This window comes from Poecilia formosa, unplaced genomic scaffold (assembly GCF_000485575.1).
Source record: "Poecilia formosa unplaced genomic scaffold, Poecilia_formosa-5.1.2 Scaffold155, whole genome shotgun sequence".
NCBI classification, from domain to species: Eukaryota; Metazoa; Chordata; class Actinopteri; order Cyprinodontiformes; family Poeciliidae; genus Poecilia; species Poecilia formosa.
In genome coordinates, this window is record NW_006800094.1 from 635,704 (window position 1) to 646,889 (window position 11,186).

The 11,186-nt window shown below is 41.5% G+C and overlaps 1 protein-coding gene across 3 annotated transcripts in view; it reads right to left on the reverse strand.

The window, feature by feature from the left end:
- Positions 1–10,973, reverse strand: part of grm5b (glutamate receptor, metabotropic 5b) — a 67,426-nt gene extending 56,453 nt beyond the window's left edge. Inside the window, exon 1 of one of the 3 annotated variants that reach the window (XM_016677400.1) lies at positions 10,865–10,973. The gene's annotated coding sequence lies outside the window, so the exon portion shown is untranslated. The other 2 variants (XM_007564103.2, XM_016677401.1) reach the window with 2 other exon arrangements.
- Between the last annotated feature and the right edge of the window lie 213 nt (positions 10,974–11,186).

Below are 11,186 nucleotides of genomic sequence, written 5' to 3' on the forward strand. Positions count from 1 at the left end.
ATATATAAGACGCACCAAGCAATAAGCCGCTGGTATCTCCGCCGCTCTCGGTTTTCCACAAGGAGGCAGCAGAGGGCTGCGTCCTTAATAAATCTGCTATTAAGAACACAGCCCTGCGTCTCCATGGATTCGTTCACGCCGAGCTTACGCTTCAACTTAAAAGTGGCATAATTTGAACTTCTTCGTGTGGTTTCCATGATGAGGGGGTATGAGTTTGAAGAAATTTCTCCGTCGTGCCTACTGCTAGCATGTGCTTGTTCTAAATGAAAATCAGTGCTTTCTTCTTTGATTTCCAATTTTAACTTCCAATGATTCACTTCCTGGTACAGAGCCCCCTGGTGGTGGAAGAAAAATCCACAGAAAAGCCGCACCGGGCTGTAAGCTGCGTGGTTCAAAGCGTGGGGAAAAAAGTAGCGGCTTATAGTCCAAAAATACGGTAGTAACCACAAAGTTACTACGGTAAATGTTAAATGCATAATCAACCGATTATTTTAAGAAAAACACAGTGAATCACTTAATAGAACTTGAGATAATCAAACAGAATCTTGTTTGGTTTTGCATTAGGTGGACTGTGGCAGTGACGGGAGTTTATCCTGTAACCGGCGGGTTGCTAGTTTGGACCCTGTTCTGCCTAGCTCAGTCCAGGACTGCTGTACAGTAAGTGACTTGTGAGTTGCAATCAGCTAGAATGCTTAAATCAGCTATTTAAGTTGTGCTGAATCCAGGTCCTGTCGTTATATCACAACATTTGCTGCAAGAATTTCTAAAAGGCGTCAGTGAAAAGGCATTAAATATCTGATTCTGGAGTTGCAGCATCTGTGGAAATAGGTCAGAAACTTTTGGTTCTAATGCATTTTTGACATGTTTACTCTTGACTTGACAAGCAAAGTTGTAAATGGGCATTTTTCTCATAATTCCTGCTGTTAGGGCACAGGAGAAGCCAAGATGTTTGCTGAACAGCTGAGACTGTTGGGGAATTGCTGTGTTTGGAATATTAAACAAGTGGAAAAGTCATAGCATTTAGTCAGGAAACCTTAGTATGTCAAATGTTGGTTGGTTGCTGATTAAAGTCCGAAGAGATTTTTATTACTTAGCATAAAGTTTCCTTGAGCCAAAGACAAGGAGAAATTATTATGTAAATATTACACACGATAAGATAACATCCACAGCAATGTCATACCAGGGCATGTTTCTGTGGCACACCCTGGATAGGTCAGCTATAAATCATACACTCGTGAAATATATCTAATCTGAAAATAATATTTAGCATCAGTGTGTCTGAGTAACATTTTTCTTTTTTGACAACGTGAAGATGGGAAAAAGGACTTAGAAGCAAATAGCAATAACACAAAGCAAGGTGGCTTGTCTCAGAGAAAATCTGTGACAGTAAAAGCTTCAGCTTTTGCACATGGTCACATAGCTACAGAGGCACTCGGTGCAGCCATTTATTTTTTCAGCTTAACGTGATGACTAGAGCATTGGCTGTAGACCAGCTCTCTATACATGCCTAAGGTATTGATGCCTCACAAACGCTGGCCCAGCTCGTGTACTGCGCTTCCTGGGGAATAGTTCTACATCACTGTGAATGAGCAGAGTCACCACTGTGTCAACATGATATCAATATCTCAAACACCACAGCATTTCACGCCTGAAGCAGCTGTGAAGAACTGCTGCTTTTCTGAAAAGATTTCTGCAACATTCTGATGACATTAACGAGGTCTGACGCATGCACACTCTGCACCTCTAATTTGTCTCGCGAATTTCTTTAGGCTTTGCCCCTTTGTGACTAGACACAAAAATTAAGCACTGAAATATTTCTTCATAATGAAAAACTGATGAGTTTAGATTGTTCCTGCTTGCTCCAAATAAATGTTGAGCAAATATAAATCCTTAGGCCAAAACTTTGCCAAGGCTCTTACTTGTGCACTTGGACTATAAATTAGAGGTCATACAGCCTCTGATTTGTATCCTTTAAAGAAGCATTATTATGTAACTTCCAGGGATACACTGCCATTTTATAGCACAATCGGTGGTTTAAAAAGTGCTGCGCATATCAAACATGACTTAAAAGAAACTTGACTGTGCTTCTGTCTCTTTAAGAAGCTCCTGCTAAATTGCTGCCGCTAGTCTGATGGGGCTGTGCTGGAGACTGCTGCTCTGAGGTGGAGTTTTGTGGAAAAGGCGGCGCTTGGTAAGAGCAAGCCGCCAAATGGCTTCCACAGGAGATTAAAGGATTTCTCAAATGTGCATGAAATAATCAAAGCAGAACTCCAGGTATGTTTTTGAAGAGGGAATAACATTATAACATGAAATAAAGCTAAAAAAAAAAGGTCAATTTTACATTGTAGCCCACTTTAAAAAAAAAGAGTTGAAAACAGAGATATCATGCTCTGTTCGTTTTGATAGACAGACAATACCTAAGTGGATCTGAATTAATTAGAAGAAATAATGTGCTGAGGTGAGTAAATCAATGTTAGCACAGCCAGAGCGGCTTATCAGGTCACTGCTATAACAGTTAGCAGTTACATCAATTTTACTACATGCGTGATAAATGAGTTGCAACATGCATGCAACAGAAATTTTTTAACTCGCCCTAAAAATCTGAGTGGGGAATAACAGTCCGTTAAATTGTGGGAACAGAAGTGACATCCATTCAGCGAACCTTTAATTAGCCATCTGCCTGCATGTCTCCAGCATTCGGTTTGACATCACTACGTCACCAATGCTTTACTTCAATACAATCAGCCAATCTAGAAAAGTAGAAAGAAACGCCGGGTTGCGGACCAAGGCGGTATGAGTCGGAATGAGAAGACAGAGACGACGTTTGGCAAAAACTGTAGATAAAAGTCAGGGTGAGACAAAAGAAATAAAAAAGCACGAGCTGTAACTAACAGACATCCCCAGATGTAGTCTGTTTGAATCAAAATGGGCGTGTCGAGCTGGCGGGAAGGCTCACTGCTGCTCCAATAATGAATGAAAAAAGCCAAACTAAGCTGTGCTGTGCACGTACTCCCAGTTAATTATGATGCAATTGCATGTCAGTCTCTGCTTCTCACTCCCTCCGCTTCCCCTTCGCCCTTGTCTGCTGGTGAAACACATGAGCAAGCCAGTGCCGAGGTTTAAAAAGACGCCTCAGGTCTCGGTCCGGTTTCATAGTGGCAGCATGTTGCTTGTTCACAACATTCAGATTTTCATTTTTGGCTCTAATATCAACAGATTAGACCATGCAGGCCTGCTGCGTGTCACTCGCGTCTCAGCAGCGGCTCGATCCGTCCCTGAGCCATGACAGATCTAGAGTTTTGTTGATTGTTGATTATGTGTGGGATGTCAGAGTGTCAGAGCCGTAGGTTTCAGCTGAATACACAAGTAATGATGTACTATCATCATATTTTTATATCAGAAAAGCAAAAAAATACTTTCATGTTCGTGCATACAAGAATTCTTTTTTATTTATTTATTTTTTTTCAGTTTGAAGCAGCAGAGGAAGCTTAGATCCTTCCAAGTTTCCAGCAAGATGTTGTTTATCTCTATAAGTCTGTTGTTGAGAGTGTCATCTCCTCTGCCATCATCTGTGGGGGGAGGGAGGGGAGGTTGATCATCATCAGAACCAGGGACTTCAATGGGCTAAACCACATCATAAAGAAGGCTAGTTTTGTCTTGGGGATTACTGTGGCACCTCTGGAGAGGATAGAGTAAATAAGGATTCTTCAGAAAAATCAAGAAAATTGTGGAGAACCCTGAGCATTCTCTTCATGAAACTGTTACAGAAAAACAAAGAGTCTTCAGTCAGAGGCTTCTTCAAATTCATTGTTATACAGACTGCTCTAGGAGACACTTCCTACTCACTGCCATCACCATCTGCAACAATTCTTTGGAGAATCTTGAATAATATGAGTTACAACAACATTTAATTAATTTTCCTTTAAGTATTTTTCCATTTCGATTTCAATGCTGTTTGATGGTGGCATTTCAACCGTGAAGATGGCATACAGGCCTCCCTCACAGAAATCAAAATTTGTGATCTTATAGAAATAAAACTGTAGTCCATCATGTTTACTCATACATATTACAATTTTCTCCAAACTTCATCCAATTAGATTAAACTTGGCTTTAAATATAAAGGAGACACAAACAGTGTCATGACTAGCCCAACTTGCTAGGCGGTCTTCTCCTTGGGACTTTGGCGAAACTGTTTCCGATCACCTCCTTCCATAAATTTCCTTTTCTACATCCACTCATCAGCAGATCTTCAGGTTCAGTGACGGTACTGGTCCTGGCCTCTGAATAACTTCAGGCTTGTTGAAGTTATTCTAATTGTTGGATTCTCTGTCCTCAGCTCCAGCTCGGCCAGCTCCCAAACCTTCGTCTGCTACGAAGCTTCATCTCCATCGTCTCTTCGACTACGGCTTCAAGTTTCCTCTTGCTTTCCTTTAAACCTCTATAGTCTGGCGTTTGACTCCAACTCTGCTTTTGGTTCCCTCTTTCCAAGCACTTAAAAGCAGCACGGGTCAGGATTACAACATGACAATCTTCTCCAGCTATAACTTCAGGTTTTTGTTCACAGCAGCTACAGAAAATTCAGAATTTTTACCAAGTTTAAACTAGTATGATGAAACATAATTTCAAGTACATGTTTTTGAATTTGAAATGATCTGCGCCCCCCCTTGTCCACTGGGCTTTCCTCTGAAATTTCAGGGTAAAATCAAATGCATCACCCCCATGCCAGTGTTAAAGGGTTGCTGTGAAATGAAGTGGATTATAGCAATCTCTCCCAACAAGAATCCCCGTTTTTATTTGCAATTCTCTGAGTCGCTTACTGGGTTCCCGTATCATTCTCGTCCATGTTGCTGTCTTATTGTTAAGGCTTAATGGGCAACTCATTCCCTAAAGGAACGTTTCTTGCACACCATTAAGCAGTTATACCTTTAGTTCTATCTAAAATACTCACAAGTGTACAATAAACCTCAATGAAATAACTTCTACACCAACATAAAGGGATGCAAAAAAAAAACTTCCTCTACTTTGCAGCCTTACTTTAATACAGTGCATCTTATTAGTGCTGCTGTCTGTGTTGAGAAAACCTTTATTTTACTAGGTTGCAAGGAGAAGACATTACCTTCCACAGGATATGAAAAAATGAAGTTTTCTTTCCCTCTCTGTTCTGCGTAGTTAAGGTAGTTGTGTTTGTAATTAAGACAAGTGCAACAGTGGGCAGTGTCTGGAGACTTTAACTAAACCGGAGTAGCTCTTTTCATCATATGCAGAATTTCAATGCAAACCCCATTGTGCTCTTTCCTGTCAGCAGATCAGAGGTAAGGGGGATCATCAAACGGCGAATGTACATCAATAAGCTGCGTGCAATTATTCACCTACCCAAACTGGGGAAAAAACACAGGATGGAAAAAGCGCAAGCAAGCACCCAATATACCATTCACAAATGGATGCATGTCCACCCACATGAATTTAAAAGAGGTCCATTCTGTTATCACCCTGTTGGAGTGAGCGCTTCACTCTCCTGCTGCACAGACTCATTCTCTAAGGGCAAATGTGTACACACTGCTACATTTCATAGGACCCCTTAAAAAACAATAGGCAACACCGACATTATATCATGTTGTTTCTGGAATTAGTCTCTAAAATGTAAATAGGTCACTCTGCTTTTTTCTGTTGTTCCCCCATTCAAGGAAGGCTTTTGCTGTTTTGCTGAGTGGGCGTTTGGCAGTGTGTGTTTATTCCTGAGTGAGGGGGCTATCTTCTCCAGAGATCCAGGGAAAGCAATATTTTAGAAGTTTTCTTTTTTTAATTCAAGGGGTTATCAATAAAGATCATCACTTCATTTCTGGGATGACCTCTGCGACATTTTAGGAGCAATTTCCAAAGCTCAGATTAAAAATACTGCCAAAGGAAATTAGGGGGGTAGGGGGGAGTTGTTTGTTTTCAGGTGTGCACTTTCTTCTAAATAGAGAATTTCAGGCATTCATGGCTGAGAGCATGCACCTGTAAGGCTGCTGTTCAGTTTGGCAGGCTTAAATGGTTGTTACACAATCTCAGTAATATGACCACATGTGTCAATAGCAAGGTAGCACCGCTACCTGATGCAAACATCACAAAAGGTGTGCAATAGAATGCATAACTCACCGAAAAACCATTGACTTTTTGTCGCCTCTCCTGCAATCCGTTTAGACTTTCCTCTGATAGCCGCTATGCAGATACCTACTGTAATATCTTTTTTTTTCCCCTTTTCCTTTTTTTTTTTTTTTTTGCATGCATGTATTCTGAGTTTAATTACCAGACTGATCTGACATTTTGCAAGCCCTTAATTAATCACTGACGGAGCCGCGTCTGGTCAAAGTGCCTGGCTCTCCAAGGAGAAGGACTGGCGCAGCACTGCAACAGCCCTACCGCAAAATACGATAAGAGCCCAACATTTGCACCCAGTCTTACTAAACATGATTTATAATGACCGAAGGGCGCAAAAACATGACAGAGACACCGTCTGAAATGAACACTGCTGCAACATGCACGGATGAAAAGCGGGGTTCAGTCCCCCCCTCAGTCTCACTGATGCGACTGTGTGTGTCCCCACTAACACCAGAGGAACGGGATGTTTCCATAAACTAGGTTACCTTCTAAGTGAGACATGGCAAACCCAGATGTTACCGCAAGTTAATGCAAGAAAAGTGCGACAAATATTTTCCAGTCAGAAAACAGAACACTGAGTATATCCTTAGTGAATAAATTACATTTTTCTTCCATTGCAGGCGTATTTGTCTCAAATCTTAACTCAGATCTTTTACCTCATGGGGTCCGTCATGTCTCTCTGAAATCACCCGCACGGTCCCGCTTCACAATTAAGATGCATGCTGCCGCCACAGGCGAAAGAGACTGCCGATACCCCAATGTCAAGCAGCCCGAAAGCAGCAGCAGCAGCAGCAGCAGATCGCTGTGCAGCTTCCGAAGCTTCCTCCGTTTTCCAGTCACGCACACCTGAGCCTCTTCTCCAAACACCTCTCTCCTTCAACACACCCCTCTGCTCCTCCTCTTTTCAGCACATCTCCCCTCATATTATCCCCCCCCCCTCTTACCCCTCTCCCTCCAGCTCTCCACGACCCCCTCTGCTGCTGCTCATATTCATTCAGCAGAGCTGCTTCTCTGAAGCATTCTTCTCCAAATTTTTTTTTTACAGCTCAGCTACAAACAGTCAGCTTTTAGCTTGCACCACTTTCCTGTCCCGTACAGACCCAGTGAGGTGTGAGTGTTCAGTGTTTTAGTTGGCTGTGCAGGTGTATACCTGGGGCATTTAGTTGGAGTAGAGTCTGGCCACTTTTAATCAAACATTGGGTCGATTTTTCAGTCTACAGGGTAACAAGGTTTCTAAATAATTGGTGATAAATGTGTTGTTTTCCATGTGAATGTGTGGGTCATCTCTGGGTACGCTACAGCTTCACAGCCCCAAAACATGTCTTAGTCACCCCAAACTGTCTTCAGGTGGGAGTGTCTCTATATTTCTGCCTTACATTTTCCCATTTGTCTCAGTCCTGTTGTATTAAATATGCCTACACCTGTATACATTTAGCATGTGTGGTTAGCAAGATAATCCCAAATGTGTTGGTTTGTTTTAGCCAAGCAGATCTTAGAGTGTGTATTGATTTCTTTGTAATGCTTACTATCTTATTTGGCACATATTGTATCATGGTGTATTTGAAAAACCATGAACTTACCTAAATATTCTGATGAGGTTGGAGCTTTCTCATCTAACCAAACTACAAAATCTAATATGACGCCTGCCGCTATAAAGTCCAGCAATAGCCTAAACAATAAACAATAAACTGCTTCAGATTGTTTATATTGTGTTAAATATAGACTTCATACTGCATGTTTAAAAGTGAATATGTTCTTCAAGTGTTACAATTACGCCTAAGTACATATTGAATTGCAATGGCCATCTCATTATCAGTATGTCCAATGGATCACTTCAGTTGAATATTTGGTAGGCTATGATATTTCAGCAGCTATGGCATAAAACTCTGCTCTCTGATAATTAATGTAGCACAATGAATAAGTTTTCACCATCCTTTATAACCACAACTGATATATTCCTTAGCAGTCAAGATCAGACAAAGTGGAGGGGATTCTGTGATGTTAGAAAAGAGAGTAGTGAGGAAAATTTAGTTTGCAACAATATTCAACAACAATATTGGCATCCAACGTTATCTTTGTTGTGAGGTAACTTAAGTCTGTCCATTCACAGTCTAGCTAATCCTTGCGGTGTTGTAATGGAGCCGGTGCCTTTCTCCAATGAAAGCCGCAGAGTACACTGACTCCACACACCAAATAGTCCAACAGTCTTGTTTATGGACTGGGGGAGTTATGTACATGGAGAGAACCCACACATGCACAAGGAGAACATGCAAACTCCAGGGCCAGATTTCGAACCCAGGGCCTTCTTGCTGCAAGGCAATACAGGGCAATAGCTGAGTGCAGAGTTTAATTAGCTAATGTCACAGTTTTTCCAAGTTTGAAGCTGGAACATAGTTCAGGCCAACCCATCCATCCATCCATTTTCCGTCACCCTTGTCCCTCAGTGGGGTCGGGAGGGGTGCTGGTGCCTATCTCCAGCTCACGTTCCGGGCGAGAGGCGGGGTACACCCTGGACAGGTCGCCAGTCTGTCGCAGGGCAACACAGAGACACACAGGACAAACAACCATGCACACACACACTCACACCTAGGGGCAATTTGGAAAGGCCAATTAACCTGACAGTCATGTTTTTGGACTGTGGGAGGAAACCGGAGAACCCGGAGAAAACCCACGCATGCACAGGGAGAACATGCAAACTCCATGCAGAAAGACTGAGGCCAGGAATCGAACCCAGAACCTTCTTGCTGCAAGGCGACAGCTCTACCAACTGCGCCACTGTGCAGCCCTCAGGCCAACCATGCACCTATATTTCAAATCTGTCTTCTGAAGTATGTGCAACAAACGCTGTTCACCATGAGACTGATTGTACAAAATGGTGTGAAACATTATTTGCAAGAATTTCTAATACTAAGACAGCAAGCAGCTGGTTTTCTAACTTAGTACTGGAACACTGATGATGTTGGGTGGGATGTTTATGCGACTTTATTCAAGTTAAAGTTAAATTAAGACAGATAAACAGCATAAATGATGTCGTCCTCTTTTCGCCTCTTCTAGAGTAACTTTATAGGTTATTATGAAAGAGAACATGGATAAACCGAAACTCTTCCTTGACACCATGGGCAGCCTGAAAAGATTGACTTTCCTGACGTTCGCTCCACCACAGCCATTGAAATGGTTCGTTTTTCTAAATGGTACCCAGCAGCACCTCAAGTAAAACATAACATTACTATAAAAATCAGCAGACTACTAAAAACAATGCAGCCACTTTTAAAAAGTTATGAGCTGACAAACAGTTTTTCACTAATAAAATCAGTGGAACTGAAATGTCAGTGTTGTTATTTTAGGTACGTCGGCCGAGTAAGATATAAAAAACTAATTTAACCCATAAGCAATTTTTGTATTGTTCAAAACAAATAATGATACAGGTGAGATGTTGGACACTGATTTCACACAGAGGGCTCCTTGGCACTCTGCACTGTGCCACTTATGGTACTGCATAAGAGGAGACGTTTTCGAAAACTCTCAGCCTTCTCTGTTGGTGATTTGTGAAGGGCCAGAGGCAGATTACACAGGGACTCATCTTTGTACCCTGATCACAGTGTTTATATGGAGTTTAGACTGCTGGCTGATCATATGCTACTATGGCTTGCCATAGAAACTGGTTGCAGTTATGACACATTTAAGTGCCTAATTTTGTCAATCAGAGCAGCTAATTTGATTTCTTTAATAGGCTGTGTCAAATTTTGTTATACAAGATATCAGTCGATATTAGGATACCAGCAAGCAGAACAAAAATCAAAGCCTTCATTGTTTCTTTTTCTCAGCTGTGTCTTTTGCTTATGATTTCTTGATTTTTCAATTTTTTAATGCCTTCTATAAAAGAGGTGGATGTCAGCTTATTATGCTGTAATTGCCCGTTTATGTGCGTTTAATCAGATGTTTCGGATCAAGATAGACTGAGTGTATCTCTTTCTTCTCACAGATGAGACAGGCTCCAGAGGTGACTCCATGGGCTGAGATGACGACGCAGAGGAGGAGATCGATTAACATTTGAAGTTTCAATGCGGTCGCATGAGAGTAAAAGAGCCATTAACCTATACGGATTTGTTTGGCATCCAGCTACAGAGCCACAGAGATTAAATCATTAATGATAAAGAAGTCAATGCAAATCTAATGGAAGCATCTCACTATGGTCTCCATTATGCAATGACAACACAGAAGCTGCCAGACACAACAAGCTTCTTGAGACTCTAAGAAAATTAGTGTTTCAAATATATTCTTTTCAGATCCTACGAATGCAAAATATATGACTGTTTCTATAATATTTTTTTCATCTTTTCTTGCTTTTTGTGCGAAAGAAAGCCAGAAGTGTGGCTTGACCTCCACTGTGGCTAAATATGCAGACAATAAGATTTCAGAAACAGTTTTGTCTGAAAATACAATTACAAACTGCAGCTTAATGTTGCTCATAAATTTATGGATCAGGTATTGGCTCTAAACAACATTTTCAAATTGCAATTGTTGGGGCTTTTTTTTTTTTTTAGATTTTTGTTTTCCTTTTGCAAAGAAATATTCCCAAAGGTGTCCAAGAAACAGAGAGTTATCTGGAAATACTTCCATCTCTGAAATGCATGATGAGTTGCTTGGACTAGGTCACCTAAATGCGTGTAAAATGTTGTTTTCAACTGTGCATACCAAATAAAAGAAGTTAAGAGTCACATACCTCAGCTTGCAGGGGTGAATACTCCCACAGAAACACAGCATCCCTCACCAGTGCATCACGGCATCATGCTCACTGTGGTTAATCTACTTTTTCACTATGGCAACAAATGAACACCCCTCCTCTCTCTCTCTCTCTCTCTCTATAACTCTCTCTGTCTGTCTCTATCTTTTCTGTCTCGCTTCCTCTCTGCTCCAATGAGGAGGCTTTGTCCGTCACAGGTCTCCCACCATCTCTCTGTTTGCTGTCTGTCTCTCCTTCTCTATCTCACATCACACCTACCTCCACGATGCCATCTGGAGATGCATACTGGTACAGTAAAGCC